Source organism: Neomonachus schauinslandi, chromosome 6 (genome assembly GCF_002201575.2).
Source record: "Neomonachus schauinslandi chromosome 6, ASM220157v2, whole genome shotgun sequence".
NCBI lineage: Eukaryota > Metazoa > Chordata > Mammalia > Carnivora > Phocidae > Neomonachus > Neomonachus schauinslandi.
In genome coordinates this window covers 81,922,857-81,928,649 of record NC_058408.1, presented here as the reverse complement: position 1 = coordinate 81,928,649, position 5,793 = coordinate 81,922,857, and positions in this window count along the sequence as shown.

Below are 5,793 nucleotides of genomic sequence, written 5' to 3'. Positions count from 1 at the left end.
CAGTGCCTGAGCAGCGGAGCCCGCGCCGCTTCTGCGCCTGCGCAGGGGGTTAGGCGCCGCCGCCCAGGCGCCTCGGGGTGGGGTGTGCGTTGGTGTCAGGATTTGTGGGGGATCTCGCCCTTCCTCAGAAGCCGCTGAGCGTGACGTAGCGAAGGTGGTGCGTGGCTGTCGTGTACATACTCTAAAGACTTGGTAGCTGACATTCTTGCTGTGTCAAATAGAGATGGAAGGGGCTGACGACAAATGCTTCTTCCTACTCTTGTATAATAAAGGCAACTTGTGCCTCGTTTGAATGGAACTGAGATTGCTCACAATCTGTGCAGCAAGCACCATAATCTAGTGATTCAGTGTCAAAGAATATTACAATATAGTTTCATGAGGGGTGGAAGAAAATTAAGCTGAGCGAATATTGGGAAAAAAACGGATAAAAGAGATTGAAAAAAATTGAAAACATGAGTTGTCTTACAGTCTCTGGAAATATATGGTAGTTTGAATTTAAAAGACAGGGCCACGTGGGTGGCTCAGTCGGTTAAGCAAGTCGGCCTTCCACTGGGGTCATGATCCCAGAGTCCTGGGATGGAGACCAGCATGAGGCTCCCTGCTCAGTGGGGAGTCTGCTTCTCCCTCTGCTGCTTCTCCCCCCTGCTCATGCTTGCGCTCACTCGCTCTCGCTGAAATAAATAAAATCTTTAAAAAAATAAAAAGACAAAACCTTGGTCAGAAAGCAGACATAAAATAACTTTACAAATTGAGAGGCGTAAGAGAAGGCACATACAAGGATGTGTAATAAAAGTGGCTGCCTCTGTCCCCAGTCTTAGGGAGGGATAGGCGTGACAGCCATGGCTCTTACTCATGGTGAGTCCTGACAGATTATGCTAAGCAGTCCCCTGGTGATGGGGGCTGGCCAGGCCAGAAAGACCAACATTGTGGTTAGAGGGTTGGGACTTTGATCTAGGTGATACCCCTGGGGAGGAAGTGAATTAGAGGGGAGGAGAGCTGGAGATTCACGGCCTACATAATGAAACCCAAATAAAAACTCAGGACGCAGAAGCGGGTGAGCCTCCCAGGTTGGCAATACTCTGTGTAGTGTCTACACCAATGTGCCATGTGCTAGGAGGGTGAGGTGTTCTGACTCCACTGGGAGGGGACAACAGAAGCTTCAAGTGTGGGACTCTCCCAGACCTCTCCCTATGTGTCTTTCCCTATGGCTGGTTTGGTTTTTATTTTTTGCTATAATAAAATTGTAATCCTAAGTGTAACATGTTCCTGGGGCATCTGACTGGCTCAGTCAGAGGAACATGCGACTTGATCTCCCAGTGGTGAGTTCCAACCCCATGTTGGGTATAGAGATTACTTAAATAAAACTTAAAAAGATAAATGTAGGGGCGTCTATGTGGCTCAGTCAGTTAAGTGTCTGCCTTCAGCTCAGGTCACCATCTAGGTCCTGGGATCAAGCCCCGTGTCAGGCTCCCTGCTCAGTGGGGGAGTTTGCTTCTCCCTCTCCCTCTGCCCTTCCCGCCCCGCCCCCATACCACTGCTTGTGCTCTCTCAAATAAATAAAAGCACTTTTTAAAAAAGTTGTAACATGGTGGCGCCTGGGTGGCTCAGTCGTTAAGCGTCTGCCTTCGGCTCAGGTCATGGTCCCAGGGTCCTGGGATCGAGCCCTGCATCGGGCTCCCCGCTCTGCCGGAGGCCTGCTTCTCCTTCTGCTGCTCCCCCTGCTTGTGTTCCCTCTCTCCTTGTCTGTCAAATAAATAAAATCTTTAAAAAAAAAAAAAAAAGTTGTAACATGCTCCTGAATTGTCTTTATAAATTATTGAACCTGAAGGAGTAGTGGGAACCCCCAAACTAATAGCCAGCTGGTTATGAGAGAGACCTGGAGCCCCCCCCCCAAATTTTTATCTGGGGTCTGAAGGCAGTCTTGTAGGAAGCTGTGCTCTCTGTGCTCTTAACCTATGAAGTCTGGCCTAACTCTGGGTAGCTGGTGTCAGAAGTTATTATAAGGGTACTTGCGGAAACCTTTAGCTGGAGGCTCTAACCTAGTCCAGGAGTCCGGGAAAGCCCTTCTGCTTATGTGATGATGAACTTGAGACCCTTTGGAAGACGGGAATTGGACCAAAGGTATGTATGCTTTTGCCTGGACTGGGGTGGAGGAGGGAGAGGAGTGTGGAGATGCATTATGTACCAAAGCAAATAATTGAGATTTACAGAGTAACACAGAAAGCTTCTCCTTATGCACTGCAAACATTCTCATTCTTCTAGTTCCAAAACGTTGCCAGTGAACCTCAGCTGTTAGAAGTATATCCTGAGCCTCAGGTGTGTTGGAACAAAAGAGACTTGTCCAAGGCCACACAGATGACATGAGGCCTAGCACTCCACTCTCTTGAAAACTTGAACAGACTACATGGCCATTAGATTAAGACTCCTAGGGGCACCTGGGTGGCTCAGTTGGTTAAGCATCTGCCTTCGGCATGGGTCATGATCTCGGGATCCTGGGATCAAGCCCCGTATCAGGCTCCCTGTTCAGCAAGGAGCCTGCTTCTCCCTCTGCGCCTCCCCCTGCTCATTCTTTCTCTCCCTCTCTCACTCCCAAATAAATAAAATCTTAAGAAAAAAAAAAAAGATTTCGACTCCTAAATGAACAAAGAACTATCCCTGCGTTGTGCACAGTAAACATGAGGTAAATGTTCAGGTCACTCCTATGATATACCAGGCAACATGTTTATAGAAAGCACAGTTACAGCAACATTTGCGCCTTTTTATCCCTTAACCACTCTACATTTTAAAACACCTGTTGTAAAACATAAGCATAGAATCCTTAAATAGGAACAGCCTGGAACCCCCACACTTGTTTGTGAGTCAAATCATTAGTGAGTTGTGGAATACCCTTAGTGGATCATAACCAGTGTTTTTAATAATATAGAATTTAAAATATCAGAAAGCAGGGCATCTGGCTCTTGGTTTCAGCTCAGGTCACAATCTCAGGGTCCTGGGATCAAGCCCCGCATCAGGCTCCCCACTCAACAGGGAGAGTGCTTAAGATTCTCTCTCTCTCCCTCTCCCTCTGTCCCTCCCCCTGCTCACACACTCACACGTACTCTCAAATAAATAAATCTTTAAAAATATACATATACCAGAAAGCAACATGTATAGTAAGGACCAATACATGTCAGTTAAACATATCCATGTTTGTACTGGTCGCAAAGTAAAGTTAAAGCTACTACAACAGATCGTAATAAAAAAGTATGAGAACACTGCTCTAGTCCATGTCCCTTATTTCACCAATCAAGATATTTAGATAAAGAGGTTGAGAAGCTTGTCCAACATCATGCATACACACAGCCAGAGCTGGGTCAAGAACAAGATGCCCCTACACGGGCGCCTAGGTGGCTCAGTTGGTTAAGCGACTGCCTTCGGCTCAGGTCATGATCCTGGAGTCCCGGGATCGAGTCCCGCATCGGGCTCCCTGCTCGGCGGGGAGTCTGCTTCTCCCTCTGACCCTCCTCCCTCTCATGCTCTCTGTCTCTCATTCTCTCTCTCGCAAATAAATAAATAAAATCTTTAAAAAAAAAAAAAGATGCCCCTACACTCCAGTCCAGGGCTCTTTACACAAAAACCTGGAGACCAAAAGGAGCACTCTATGTTAAAGACTAAAGTTATACAAATTTATATATATATATATACTGTAAATTATACACAGTATAATGGACACTAATATACACACTATAGGATACCCACAAGAAAATTCTATACCATATATACTCTCCATCTACAGTGACAGTCTATACAGGCAAAAGCATCTTTATGTAAGTTTAACTGGGAATATATGCAAAAATGCTCAAGATTATCAAGGAGTAAGTATTTACTAAACTGTACTTACGAAAAACTAGATTCTAAGCACCATAGAAGATGCTAAACATGAAATATCCAGTCTCTGGATATAGGAGAATAGAGCTCTGATTTCTACAATTAACATTTTAAAGAACCATTAGGTTTTCCTGGTGCTATGCCCAAAAGAAAGATTTTTTTAAATATCAGTAATAACTCACTCAATCCCCTTATTCACCTGATACACGTGGTATCATAGATTCTGCCTGCCTCAGATCAGCACCCCTGGATTTCTCCCACCCCCTTCCTCCTGGGCACAGATGCAGCTTGGTTAAGATTTGTGAGATGGGCAACAGCCATAGCATGAACTTGAACCCCAGGGGAATGCAATGATATTCTCTCCCCTTATTGAACTTTATACTTTGTGACTTAATTACCATATTTTATCAGAAAATATCCTTTAAATGGGATTTTTTGAAGGACTGTTTCATTCTACTGCATGACACTAATTTAAGAATCACAAGTTTTCCTGGGAGAATATTTTTTCAAATTAAAAAACAGAAATAAAAGTAGAAATTTGCTTGAGACACAGTTTGCCAAGGACTCCAGTAACAAGTTTAATTACTGGTTAAGAAATCAAAGCAACATTTCATATAATATTCTTGGGTTAGTTTATTACTAGGTTGATGAAAGAAAATAAAAACCCAGAACTCCACTTTTCACAAGTTCAAGAGAAAGGGAAAAAAAATTAGTGGCCATTATATAACAGCGCTTAAAACCCTTTCTTCTTAGGGATTGGGATTCGTATTAGATTAGTATTTCGAGAGCGCCTGGGTGGCTCAGTTGGTTGGGCGACTGCCTTCGGCTCAGGTCATGATCCTGGAGTCCCTGGATCAAGTCCCGCATCGGGCTCCCTGCTCGGCGGGGAGTCTGCTTTGCCCTCTGACCCTATCCCCTCTCATGTGTTCTCTCTCATTCTCTCTCTCTCAAATAAATAAATAAAATCTTAAAAAAAAAAAAAGATTAGTATTTCGACTCTGTCTAGGTCCTGCAGTATTAAGGTGTGTGTGTGTGTATAGATTTTTAAGTTACTCACTTTAGTCTCATCCCAAGTAATTCTCGAAATAACCATGTGAAGTGTTAATTACATATTTCTGACTTACGCTAATATATAACCACTAACTTACACTAATACATAACCACTAAAATTCTAAGTGTTTACCCTAAGTCTAAAATCTTTAAAACTATACATATATCAGAAAGCAACATGTGTAGTAAGGACCAGTACTGTCATGTGCAACTTTCAGGTCAGTTAAATATATCTGTGTTTCGGGGCGCCTGGGTGGCTCAGTTGTTAAGCGTCTGCCTTTGGCTCAGGTCATGATCCCAGGGTCCTGGGATCAAGCCCCACATCGGGCTCCCTGCTCCGCGGGGAGTCTGCTTCTCCCTCTCCCACTCCCCCTGCTTGTGTTCCCTCTCTCGCTGTGTCTCTCTCTGTCAAATAAATAAATAAAATCTTTAAAAAATCTATCTATCTATCTATCTATCTGTGTTTGTACTGGTCACAAAGTAAAGTTAAAGCTACTACAACAGGGGTGCCTGGGTGGCTCAGTTGGTTGGGCAACTGCCTTCGGCTTAGGTCATGATCCTGGAGTCCCGTCAGGCTCCCTGCTCAGCGGGGAGTCTGCTTCTCCCTCTGACCCTCCCCACTCTCAGGCTCTATCTCATTCTCTCTCAAATAAGTAAATAAAATCTTAAAAAAAAAAGCTACAACAACAGATCGTAATCAAAAGTATGAGAACACTGCTCTAGTCCATCAGCAGAAACACATAATCATTGGTGACTAATCTGCCTACATCTTAAAACAAAGGCTTCAAAGGTGCTATTACAATGTGAATAAACTGAACAGGTTTCCACGTTTCACACGCACCATCCATAAAAAAACTCTGAAACTCAATTCGTGGG